The following is a 13934-nucleotide window of genomic DNA, read 5'->3' as shown; positions in this document are numbered from 1 at the left end:
TGCTGGGTTAAGGAATGCAACTAGGGCGCTGGGACTGGGGCTCAGTTGGTAGAGTGCTTGCCTATCACACGCGAAGGCATAGGTCCAATCTCCTCAGCATCCTGGCGGTGCACTCCTGTAATCCTAGCACTTAGTAGGCAGATGCAGAGGACTGGGTGTTCAAGATCATCCTCAGCCACACAGTGAGGCTGAGAAAGAACCTCTCAAGAAAAAAAAAATTAAAATAAATGACAAAGGAGCAGGTCATGGTGGCACTAGGGAGGCAGGGACAGGCAGTTCTCTGAGTTCGAGGCCACCATGGTCTACAGAGTAAATTCAAGAACAGCCAGGGCTAACAGCAGGTGGGGGGGGGGGGGAAGAGAGGAAAGAACGAGTGATGCCAGTGGTCATGTGACCTCCTTCACTCCCTAGACCAGGACCCAGGATATTTTTAGTAAATATCAATGTTGATGTGGAATTTAGCCCAGGATCCAAATGTAAGAGGAGAAAACCAAGCCCTACAGGTTGTCCTCTGACACATCCCTCATGGGTGCACGCATGCGCACACATAAATAGGCAAATAATTCAATTACAAAAAGAGAGAGAGAGAGAGAGAGAACTGTTGCCGGTGGCCTACAAGGGCCTATTTTTCAGCAACCTACAAAGATATAAGACCAAAGGCTGGAAAGGAACCAACCAGCCTGGTGCTTAGATGCCCAAAATGTTAACCCCTAGTATTTCCCGCCCCGCTTGGCTCAGGGCCTGCCCCTGTGAGATGAGACTCGTGAATGCAGCTTGTGCCTTGCCCAGCTATTCTTGTGTCATTTGTGTTACCTCTTGTCGGTCTCCCCCTGCCAACACTTGAATGGCTTCTGTGAGGAAAGAGAAGTCAGGTCAGGTGGCCTGGGCCAGGGGTGTGTTCTGTCACCCTAGAATCCCCCAACACACACACACACACACACACACACACACACACACACACTACTCGGGATCATATTCCTGGAATGAGCAAGCTGTCTCAGGAGGGTTTGGTCCCACCCTCCTCCAACCCCTTGAGATGACCTGGAATTGGAGAATGTGCCTGGACCACGTACCACACAGCAGATGCAACCATCAATTTCCAACAGCACCTAGGGAGCCTATTATGTGCGCTGGTGATCAGCAGTGAGCAGGTGGCCACTTTCCAGGCGGTGGCCCACCACGCTTAGGATGCAAAGCTGGATCTGTAAGGGCAGCCGGTGCTCTTAAGCCTTGAGTCATCTCTGTAGTCCCTTGGCATTTCTTTTTACACTCCACAACCGCCTGGCTGTACATCCGTTGTATGACTTTTTCTGGGGAGACATGAACAGCCATTTACTCCAGAGAGGCCACCAACCACAATCAAAGCGACCCGTCCACCTAAATCTACCTTGGTGAACAAAGAAGTTTATTCGGGATTACTTGTGGGAGCATGCCTTGTCATTACTGAAAGGTCCATCCCAGCTTGGGGAACAAGTCAGAAAAGCTGCAAGTCCAGCTTACAGCGAGCTCACAGAAGATTCTCCTCTGTTGCACCGTTGCACCGTTGCACCCTTTGTACAACCCTGGGGAGCAGCCTCGGAGGTCCCAGGAGCCTCCTGAGTCTGGGGCATCCCTCTTCCTGCAGGAAAGAATGTTTCCACTAGAGGGAGCTAGAGTCTCTCCTTTCACAGATGGGAAACCCGGTGTTTGGGAAAACTTCCTTGGGGGTCTCTCTATCCAAGAGGAGATACACCCCGGCCAGGTGACTCTTGTCAGTCATCTTGGCCCCAGGGCGCTGCCCTAGATGGAGGTGGCTGCTCTGGGAGTTGTATATAGCCAAAGAGCTAAGCAGAGTTGCGGTAATTTGAGAAATGTCCGCTATAGTCTCTGGCACTTGGTGCCCAGTGGGTAACACAGCTCTGCTGGGTGAAGTTTGTCACTGGGGGTGGGCTTGAAAGTAAAAAGGGCTTACCTATTTCCAGGTGGTTCTTTCTGCTCCATGTTTGTGGCAATGGATGCGCATTCTCAGCTTCCGGTTCCTGCCGCCATGGCCGCCGCATCTGCTTCACGACGGACTCAGCCTTCTGGAAGCGGATGATAAAATAACCCCATTTGTAAGTTGTCTTGGTCATGATGTTTGGTCACAGTAACAGAAAAGTAACCAAGAAAAGCACGCAGGTGCTCACTGGCCCTCAGCCCTGACTCGGGCCTCAAGCAGAATTAGCCCCCTGAGTCCTGTCCCATGACTCAGAGTCTACCTCCCTGGGGCCGTCTGGAGCATGACTTTTGATCAAAGGAAGAGCTGCCCTCAAATCCCACACATGGTATAATAGCAGCACACCTCCTCAGAGTCCCCAGTGCCCCAGAGACAACACTTTCCTGAATTTCCATCCATTTCTTTCACTGCAGCAGGGGTTCAGCCTGAGACGGGGGACACAATTGTGGTGATGCGTTATTATGAAAATATCCTGTACTTTCTAAAGTACTAGAACATTTGCAGGACCTCGCAGCCCTTAGGCTTAGGACTGCTGTCCTACTGTGGGCCACGCCTGTTCCTTTCACCTGCCTTTAAGGGAGGCATGGAACAACCAACCTCACTTGCCTTGGATTTCCCATGTAATCAGCTTTTATAACCTAAGTTAATGCATGGCTCTAATCTTAAATTTTATGTGCTCTCCCATGCCCCTCATGCATGAGGGTGTGTGTGTGTGTGTGTGTGTGTGTGTGTGTGTGTGTGTGTGTGTGTGTTTAAGGTAATAAATGCTGTAAGTGGCAAATCAGTTGAAAGCCACCATATACAATAAAAATATGCTATTTTTTTTTATTGGAAATCACATACAGGGTTCAGCCCAGCCCAGAGAGGTGAGGGGTAGGACCTGTTCCAGGAGGCAAGGCTACCTTACTGGGGACTGCTAGAAAAGAGCACCTCCCTTTCAGGAGACAGTTCTGGAGAGGGAGGTCTTTATGTGGCTGTCCTGGGGCCAGGAAGCCTTGGTCACCTTCTTCTTGCTGTGGCTCAGAGGCAGGACCACACCCCACATAGCATCCAAAGAAGCAGCTGGGCTTTGCCCACTTTCTGGCAGTGCTCAACTTGCCTGTGCATAACTTGCACACTATGCATGTGGCTCCTGCCCATCTAAAGGCCAAGAACCTCCTTCTCGTCAGGTGAAAGTCTACTTGCACACTCCACAGGCTGGCCCACAAGGGCTGCCAATGTTCCTGTCAGTAGAGGTGCATCTACCTGGGGCTCCCTTCTGTGGATCTGAAGGAGTGTGCTTGGAAGTTACCAGAAGCTTGCAGCCTCCTGGACCACTGCCTACACATGATGGCCAAGACCACCGGCCACCCTCTGTGCGTGGCTTTCTTTTGTCAGTGTCCTTACCACCTACCTCCAGCTTCAAGTCTAAAGTAGAGAGTTCTTCTCAGTGTTGCTGCCTTCTTTCTCCCCAGCCTCCCATCCCTGATGGGGTGCCGGTTGGCCACTATAGATATAAATGAGGGTGCTTGATCATAGTCAAACACTGTGTTCTCTAATGTGTGTCTCAAAATATAGGCACCTCGTATGGGAATTTACCTAAAGAAATTATGGCATGTGTATAAAGAGATAAAAACCAAGGGTGGTTATGGGAGCATCACGTGTTTGCATGTGTGTGGTATAAATACATGGTGTGTAAGATAAATTTTTTAAGATGCCCATTTACAGAAAAAAATAGCATTATACTTTATGGGTCACACAAGCTGTGGATTCCTATACAGCTGATAAAAAGCCTTTCAAGCCATCTTCGTGGGGCAAAGGTCTGGAGATCCAAATGAACAATCTGATCCCGTGTAGGTTTTAAGCAACTCTAAGCCTTTTCTAGCTAAGTGTTCAGACCTTGGAAAACCAAAGGCTACTAGACATGTTAGGGGGGCACCCAAGATTACCAGAAATCAGATGCAGGAAAAATCAAACATCAAAAGCGCCTTCAATTTTGTTTTGTTAAAAACAAATTGTAAGCTCACCAAGATAGGAAAGATATTTTCTCCAAGGCTGCCACATACAAATAGGCAGAACACTATGAATGTAAAGTTTATATAATTCCTAATTGTTCCATTATTCTTCTTGCTGTATGTAGTTTATTTTATTTTATGTGTGTGTGATAATATACATGAATATGTAAAGACAAAAAACAATAAATTATAATAATAAAAGACAACATTTTAACTTAATTCTGGCAGCCACAAATGGGACATTTACATCACACACACACACACACACACACACACACACACACACACACGGTCCAGGGACATTTTGGAAAGAGGCAGACAGACTATCAACGTTTGAGGAGGACCAGAGCAGATCTGGCTGCCTGCACCAGCCCAAGCAGGCCAACACTCCAGTGTGGAGCAGGGAGCAGGGAGTAGCCCCCACCTCTAGCAGAGGAAGTATTCATAGCTGATGCGCTGAAGGGGAGTTGGTTTTTTTTTTTTTCATTTTTTTATTAATTTATTCATATTACATCTCAATTGTTAGCCCTTCCCTTGTATCCTCCTATTCCTCCCTCCCTCCCACGTCCCCCCTTCTCCCCTCCCCTATGTCTGTGATCGAGGGAGACCTCCTCCCCCCTATATATGCTCTTAGAATATCGAGTCTCTTCTTGGTAACTTGCTATCCTTCCTCTGAGTGCTGCCAGGCCTCCCCATCCAGGGGACGTGGTCAGAAAAGGGGCATCAGAGTTCCTGTGAGAGTCAGATCTCACTCTCCACTCAACGGAGGAGAATATCCTGTTCATTGGCTATGTCTGGGTAGGGGTTCGAAGTTTACTATCTGTATTCTCCTTGGCTGGTGCCTTAGTTTGAGGAGGATCCCAGGACCCAGATCCGCCTGTCATAAAGTTCTTCTTGTAGGTTTCCAGGACCCTGTGGACCCTTCTATTTCCCCATTCTTCCATGCTACTCTCACCTAAAGTCTCAATAGGATGATGTCCTCTCCTCTGACTCACTTTCTTGGTAAGTAAAGTTTTTCGTGGGACGTATCCCTTGGACTAGTGTCTCGATATCAGTGAGTGTGTCCCTCAGTAGAAGAATGGACTAAGAAACGGTGGTACATTTACACTATGGAATACTACTCAGCTATTAAAAACAAGGAATTCCCGAAATCTGTGGACAAATGGATTGAACTAGAAATTATCATAATGAGTGAGTTCACGCAGAAGCAAAAAGAGACAAACGGTATATACTCACTGATATCGGGGAGTGGGTTTTAAGAGCGTTATCCCTTGTAAGTTGCCTATGCTCCACCAGACAGGCTCCACAAGCGGGCAGGAGTGTGTGGAATGCAGTAATTGGACGCAGGCTTTGGGAAAACGAAAGAGGAGGAAGGGAGGTGCGGGGGGGGGGGGGCTGGGGGCGGATCCAGAAGGAGTTAGAAGAAAGGGGAACCAAAATACATTGTATACATGCTTGAAATTCTCAAACAAAAGTCTGTATTTTTATAACTAAGATTAGGAAAATACAAGACTGGGCTCTGCGACTCACACGTTTAATACCAGCAGCTCGGGAGACATCGGATCTCTGTGAGTTGGAGGCCAGCCTGGTCTGGTAGTGACTTCCACGACAGCCGAGGGTTTCACATGTGTATTTGAGGTGGGGAGGAAGCTGGCGAGAGCCCTCATGAACTGCTGAATCATGCCTTGGACCCAGGTAGTTAGGGAAATCTGCACAAGGAAGCTTATGGTGGAGATTTCTGAGGTTGCCGGAGGTGGGGGGATGGGGGGATGGGGGGGATGAGTGTAGCCACTTGAGTCGTTTTTTTCCTGGCGGACAGCAATAAGGGGGAGCCGTTGGAAAGATTTATGCTGCTGTCGGAGGGAGAGGGTGTGAACTTTAAAACGCCAAGCTTCTTCTTCTTCCCTCCTGAAAAGTCCCCTCCCAAGCCAGTAGGTGGAGCCAAACCAAGCCAGGTTCCCTACCAGGAAGGGCGTGTGCCACCGCGAGCTCTTGAAGTCGCTGGCACCGTGGCTGGAGTGAGTATCTAAACCCCGTCCCCAAGGGTCTCTACGTGGGGGACGGGGCAGTAACAGGAATGTAATAACACAGCAGGGGACTGATCAAGCCATCTTCAAAGAAGAGAGAAGCCAGCTTTCTCAGCACCAGAGAAAAGAGTGATGCACACAGGAAAAAGGAAACAGTAAGCGGGAGGTAGAGTCGGTGGGCAGAGAGCGCTTGCCCTCCCTCCCCAGCACTCTATAAACTGGGTGTAGCGGCTCCTGCCTGCAATCCCAGCATTTGGGAGCTGGAGGGTCAGAATTTCAAAGTCATCCTTGACTTGAATATGGGGCCAACCTGGGCTACATGAAAACCTGTCTGGGGGCTCGACGGGGGGCGGGGTGGGGTGGGGCGGGATGGAGAACGAAAAGAGGGTGTCAAAAGCCTTTCGTCTCGGCACTCAGGCAGTGGCAGGTGGATACACAGTGAGTTCCAGGCCAGTCAGGGCTACAGAGTGAGACTTCCATCTAAAGAAGGAGGGAGGGGAGAAGAGGAAAGCAAAGTGGGGAGGGAAAGTGAAGAAGAGGAGAGGGGGAAGGGCAAAAGAAGGAAGAGCAGGAAACAGTAGCACACCCTTTGGCTAGGTAGGAACGTAGGGACTTCAGTGAATGAGGCTGACCGCGTGGATAGGCTCCGTTCTCTGAGAGGGCCTACATCTGCACTCGCCAACGTTAGGGCCAAGACCAGACCGCAGACTCTGCCTTCTAAAGCACGCTACATTGGAGGACCAAGAGGGCATCAAAAGCTGTAGCACAGAAACCCTGTGAGAAGCATGGGTCTTGTGCTAGAAAGCAAGGAGCGCTAGGGATGGGAAGAAAGGGAGCGAGGGTTTATCTTGCCTTGTTTTTCTTTTGGTTCTGGGGCCTCACACATGCTAGGCAAGCATTTGCTAGTGTGCCATAACCCACCTCCCCCCCTGGGGGGGTTCCTTTTCTTGGTGATGGTAATATGCTGAACCTGATCAAAGGATGGCTTTGTGATTCTGAGAGTTTGTTGAAATCCCCTGAACGGCACCCTTTATCCAAGCCAGCTACACGACAGGTAACTCAGACCTTGATAATGCTGTCGCCAAAAGGAAGAACAAAGAAATGAGCTTATGGGACTGTCACAACTGAGGAGGACTGAACAAATAGTGGTACCAACAAGTAACCCATTTAGGCACACAGGATCCATCTCATCATGCAGTCTCAAAACCCTTCGCCATAAGACGCTAATTTGTTACAAAGCAAAGCAGTAACTCTCAGGAGAAAGTCTGCATCCACTTTCATGCTGTTGTACCTGAACAGGAAGCGGCTTGGGGGAAATGGCTTTGTGCAGCTCACAGCACCAGGTCACACTGTTCATCGTTGTGGAGATGCCAAGGCAGGAGCTGGGAGGAGTCGGTTGCACCACATCCACTGTCAAGACCAGAGAGGAAAGCATGCAGCAGGCACTCGACTGCTCACTTTCTCCACAATTCTAGACCTAAGCCCAGGGACCAGGCGCCACCCAGAGTTAAGCTGGGTCTTCCCCCACCAATTAGTACAATCAAGACAACCACCTCCTAACAATCTTGACCTGGTCTACAGCTCTCGCCTCTTCCCAGGTGATTCTGGGTTGTGTCCAGTTGGCAATTAAAACCAACCATCACACTCAGCAGAATGTCATCTCTCTCCAAGGATCAGGCAGTTTCTCCAGTAATGGATAAATCATGTCCCACCTGGGCGGATGGAGTGAGCACTCATGGTGACTTTACAGCCGCCCTCACCACAGGTGCACAATCTGAGTCCCCGTCACAAGGACACATGAAGCAAATCCACACTGAGGGCCATTCTACGGGACAACTGGCCATGAAGGTCAGGCACAGGCTGACCTTAACTCTCCCCCAAATTGAGCAGAGAGACACAGCAGCCAGACACAAAACCTAAGGACCTGAGTCCACACATGAGGACCATTTCCCGGATGCCCAGGGAGGCTTCACAGAGACGTGCAGGTTCTAGTGACTGCTCTGTGACCCCCAAGAGAATGTCTTTGTTTGTTGGGATATAAAATAAAGCATTGTGACAGCACCTTATACACAAATAGGTCAGGACAAGGATTTTTTTTGTACAGGCCTTTCTGTGTCAGGTTACTCAAACCAAAACAGGAGACAGTCGAGGTGGGAAAATCATGAATTTCCAGGCTACTAAGAGCTATGTAGTAATATACCTCGTCTCAAAAATCAGTCAATTAATTAGAGAACTAAAATGCACGCAAAAAAAATTTGGTTCCTTCAAAATTAGGTTGCAAAGACAAACAAAAAAAAGTAAATGAATTGTTTCTAGCTAAGAAAGACTAAAAGGATTTTTAAAACAGAATGCAATGGATAATACTGGATTAAAATCTGGGCCAGGAAAAAAAAAATAAGACCAGAAAGGATATTATTGGGATGGTTGGGGAAATGTGAGTAAGAGTGGTGGCTGCTGTGTCATGTCAAGCGTTCCTCAGTCTGTTCCCGGCACAGAGATGAGTGAAATTATTCTACTTGGGAGACACACACAGTAATACTGATGAGGAAGGACGAGGTGTCTGCAGTTTACTTTCCAACACCCACAAAACTCACTATGCGCTCCCGGAGGAAGAAGCTGGTAAACCCAGTGTGCTGGGGCCTTTCTACTATTCTGGTTCAAATTTATACCATAAATTTGAAATTTTTTAATTTTCTTAAAATCAAAACTAAAATTAAACAGAAACCTCACTACCAAAATCACAAATTTAGCTACAGGCACACAAAAGAACTCATATTTTGTGGGAACAGAGATAGAAACACTAAACATGGTGGCTTGGGAGGGGAGGACAGTCCAGCTAAGGAGACTAACTGGACTGCCACTGCTCTTCTTCTTCTTCTTCTTCTTCCTCCTCCTCCTCCTCCTCCTCTTCTTTTTCTTCTTCAAGACTAGATAAGCCTTCTTGCAGAGCAACCCTCAAGTTTCTCCCCTGCCCCATATAACCCAGGGTGGCCTTAAATTCAATCTATGACCAATGATGCTTTGAACTGCTGATCCTCCTGCCACTCCATCAAATGCTGGGTGAGTACAAAGGACCGCCAAGGCCCAGGAGAGTTGAGATATCCCAGAGAGAGCTGGGGTGGAGAGTAGGAAGCCTTGCTGTAAAAACAGAATAGCCTACACACACACACACACACACACACACACACACACACACACACACACCACACCACATCACATCGTTACTGCAGTCATGCATCTGGAACAAAGGCAGACTTCTACACACTTCCATTTGATTAGGCTATGCCTTTCTGCTGAGTTCTGATTTTAAAATTAATCTTAAAACACATACGTAGTCTCATCATGACAAAATTCAAATATTATGTTCAATGCTTAAATTGTTTACACCATAGCCAGGAGAGGGGTGCACACCTGTCACCCCAGCATTGGATGGTAGAGGCTAGAGGATCAAGGGTTCCAGACCAGCCTGATCTTCAGACTGTGACTCAAGAAAAAAAAATGTCTCTTTCAACAAAACCCCAAACCACAATACTTATCTAATTTAATGATACCATAACCTTTTCAAGTCCTACAAATTCCTGGGGTTGAGAAGGTCTATTTCCTAGTCCCTTGACCAGGATGGCCAGGGTGTGTCCCTCCTTGGCTTTCCCACCTGCGCTCTGAAATGCACCTGCTGCCATACAGAGTCCCTTTGCAAACCCCACAGCCAAGAGCTGTGCCATCCAAGACCCCCAGGTCAGCGCTGCAAATTCTTCCCTTCAATCACCTGTTCCAGCTCCGCCCTTTCCCTTCCGACCTCTGAGAGGAGAGCTTCAAGCTTCCGTTGCCCCCTCTTTCTCCACCCTAGAAGGCTCTCCACCTGTGCTCTGTCCTGGGACGTGCCTGCATGCATAGGTTCCGGGCAGGCGCGGAGGACGTTTTAGAATTGGAACACAGTGTTGGCATCTGAGATCCCCGACTCTTGCTGAACAGATTCCAAAGTAAACGCCTCCGCCTCCGCCAGCCTCTTTAGAAAGCAAGTCAGTGATGGGCTCTCCACAGTGGAGAGGCCTCTGTGGTGTTGAGCCTGTAAATATTCAAAGGCTCTACTCTGAGTAGATAGGATGCCTTTAGTTGTGAGCTATTTCAGCAGACCTTGCCTCAAAACATAAAGAACGGATGGAGAAATGGTCCAGCGGGAAAGGCTGCTGACGTCAAGCTAAAGATTTGATGCATCCCCAGAAGCCAGTGGTTAGACAGATCCCATTCCTCTCACTCCAGCCTTGCAGATGCGCGTAAATGTACACACATATTAAATAGATGTAATTTAAAAATTACTAGTCAAGGGAGCTAAAGAAATGTCGCAGAAGACCCCTACTCTTTGGTTCCAGCTATCTGGGGTCCGACGCCCTCTTCTGTCGTCCACCCGCATTTGCGCGGACACACACACATACACATATACACCTGCTAATAAAATGAAACCTTAAAAAATACTTGTACACTAGTTTGATATTTAAAAGAAAGGGCTACATGCAAAAATTATTTTTATTTAAATTTATTGTTTTAAATAAAGCATGTGCGGGGTGTAGAGGGAGCCGACAGAAGGGGGGAAGAGAGCGGTGGGACGCTTTCCTGCCTTCAGTCTGCCCCATTATTTCTGCAGCTGCTGCCTACCGGTATACGGAGGTTGCAAGCCTCTGAGAGGACGTCTGCCTCCTTAAAATCTCTAAAGAACTGAGAAGAACTCCAGGCGCTTTCCAGCGGAGAGACGTGGGGCTCGGTGGGACTAGAAACAGAACGTCATTTGCATTGTGTCTCGGAGCCAAGCCACGTCCATCGACTTTACTCTGACTCAAGTCCCTCACCAATGGCGGGTCCATCCTAGTCCTCTTTTCACCGATTTTGAGTCCGCAGTCGGCTAGTCCACGCCAGCACCCAGGGCCTGCAGCCGGGAAGCATTCCAAAGCGTCGCGCGAGCCGCAGGGCGTGTAGGTGGTCGGGCTAGGGCCCAGCGCCAAAGTGCAGGACTCCAAATCCCCTCCGCGCCACACCCCGGGGCTCTCCCAAGGCTCCTCCGTTCTCTGTCACCTCCTTCTTCGCCTTTTTTCAGTCCCAGAGCGCTGAAAAGTGAAACTTCTCCTCTGCAGGGACCCACTCGGCCTTTCTCCGGATTTCAACAAAACCAAGTCCACCGGCGCACCCCGTATGCGCGGCCTGCACAGCGCGGGTGGGAAAGAAGAAAAGAAAGGATGCCAGGTCACGAGCAAGCGCCGACGATGGCAGCTGGGGCACGCTGGAGGTACGACCCGGACGGGACCACCTCCATCCGGAGACACGGAGGATTCATTCCCACCCCAGCTGCTTCGTGAATTTTTCTTTGGTCACCAGCAAGACCAGGATTTCGAATTCCACGGCGTCGCCACGTTTGTTTGTTCCCGTGAGAACTCGAGAGTCTTTAGGGGGGGGAAATGAAGAAGAAAGAAAGAAAGTAAAGTAAAGTAAAAATGCACACGGCCTTACAAACGTTCGGGGCTCGGAGTCCTGCGAGCACTACTCTTTCGTAAAGGCAAGACGCCGGGCTAGCTGCTCGGTTCCTCCAAGCTCTCTCTCGGTACCTCGGGTTGCACAGAAGAGGGTGATGCGATTATTTTGTAGCATCTCAGAAGTACGATTAGGCCCACAAGGCCACTGATGCCGGGAGAGGGAATAGGCTCTTGAGAAGAAAATTCTACCTGCGTGGGTTGATGTATTTATCTCGCCAAAAAGAAAAGAGGTACTACTAAAAACAAAGAGGCAGGATGTGGTGAGTCATGCCGCGATCCCCAGCAGGAGGGTAGCCAGGAGCAAGAGGCCAACCTGGGGTACAGAGGGAGGTCCTGTCTCAAAAAGAAAGAAAGAAAGAAAGAAAGAAAGAAAGAAAGAAAGAAAGAAAGAAAGAAAGAAAGAAAGAAAGAAAGGCTTAAAATGTAAAAGAGAAAGTCTATCTTTCAAATGGGCTTACGCTCAACTCAAACGGAGTCTTCTAATTGTCGCGGAAGTGCTTGGGGTCTTGTCTGGTCCTCTGGTCCCTGGCTGGGCAGCCGCGGGCCTGTGAGGGCTCCCGGCAGATCGCCTGAGCCTGCCTCTGCCAAGGACCTTGACCTAGCACGGACTTGGTCTCCACGCTTAGCTCCCCCTGACCTGCTTTTGAACTCGCTAATCCACCCCAACTCTTACCCCTACGGCGACGTTCGCTCCCCGCGCTAATTCCCGCAGGCCTTACAGCCCCGACTCCCTCTCGGCCAGAGGCTCTGAAGGGCACCGCCGGGGCTCCACGCCCGCACTCTCCACCGAAGGAAGCAAATGGCTTCAGCTACAAACATGCCTCCTCTTGGCTCCCCTTAATTTAATTCGTTTTTCAATATAATAACAGTACAAATATTACGCTCTTCTATAATGAATCTGGTAAACTGGCAGTCCAGTAAAGCAGTGGTCACCGTGGCTGGCCAGCGAAGAGGGCCTGGGACGGGTAAGCCAGAAGCTGGTGCCCCCACCAAAGCCAGAAAGGCTGGACACAAAGACTTCTTTCCAGATTTTAAGGAGGGAGTTTATGTCTGAGATAAGGCAAGAACGCAAGGAACCTAGTGATGGAGCCTGGAGGGACCACAGTCCGGAGGGATATCTAGTCTTTTCCTAAATGTAAGTTTTGGTCTGTAAAAATTAAAAGTGGCTATTATTTGTAGAAGTTGGTGGGGGTTAGTCCACACCTGCACACCTGCTCAAGGTGTGAGTCTGCAGGCTTGCTGGAATTTGTTGGCTAATAGTTTTGTTGTGTGGCTGAACAGAGCTTAGGCCAGGAGCTTCCTCTCGGATCCTCAAGACACTGGCTGTGTAAATGTGTCTTCCCAGGCTGCTGGGCTGGAAACTTGAGCTTAGACACTAGGCCTGCCTGGTACACATCTGTGACCCATCTGGTGGTCCAGCCCAACCAGGACCTCTGAGGGTCCCCAGCCTTGGTTCTGCATCACACAAGTCTGTCCAGAGCAACACTGTCATCTCTAAAGATACATGTCAGTTTGCCTCCCGAAGGTGCCCTGACAGCTGAAGGTTGTTCAGGAACAGGCAGTTATTCCTGGCAAACTGGAAAAGTCCTTGGGAGCATCATAGAATAAGTCCTTAAGCTGCATCTGCAGTGGGGGTTGGGGGGGAAGGGAGGACTCATCCAGTGGCTGGCATCTTCTGGCACTCCCCAGGAGACTCACCAAATACCTACAAAGGCTGCCATGTTCTTTTCCAATTCCATATATCGGAAGGCATCTCCCAGAGTCAAGGCTAAAACTGAGCGTGTGTAGCTCACACAAAATATCCCCGTGTTCAGTGCCCAGTGAGACAGGAGGGTGAGACAGCAGGCTATGGCTTTCTAGAAACTCCCCAGCCACAGGCCACGGAACAGAGAGGCCTAGGGTTCTCCTTGAAGCAACAATGCTTCTGGATCCTCGGTGCTTGGGACATGGAAGGTGATGGTTGGTAGCAGAGTAGCCAGAGATGAAATTTGATCTGTTACTCCTGGTAAACTATGTCTCTGTCCCACTGGAACCAATCACTTTTAAAATGATGTTTTGCTGGAATTGTTCAACCAGTGATGAATCATACATTTAAAGGCACAGAAGGATACCAGTGCTGTCTCTGGGCTTCTCAAAAGTAAGATGGGGAGCAGTGTGGAAAGTTTATGCTGGGCTCCAGGAAGCACCTGGAAATTCTAGCCTTAGGGGCCATTACTTGATTGGGGAGGGGGGCAGCTCCCCCTGCACCCTCCACCCCTGCTTCTCCCAATAGGAGAATGATGTCTAGCTCCCTCTCACAATGCTCTTCTTGAAGCCTGGGAAAGGCTATTATGGGGTGGGTGGACAGCTGGGGGCATCTCAGGTTTGGAAACAGCTCAAATCCTGCTTCCAGTCAAACACAGGACTAGAGCTACAA

The sequence above is a fragment of the Acomys minous genome, assembly GCF_964271855.1.
Source record: "Acomys minous genome assembly, chromosome: 17".
In the NCBI taxonomy this organism is placed as follows: Eukaryota; Metazoa; Chordata; class Mammalia; order Rodentia; family Muridae; genus Acomys; species Acomys minous.
The sequence above is the reverse complement of the archived record's forward strand: the minus strand, read 5'-3'. Positions refer to the sequence as shown.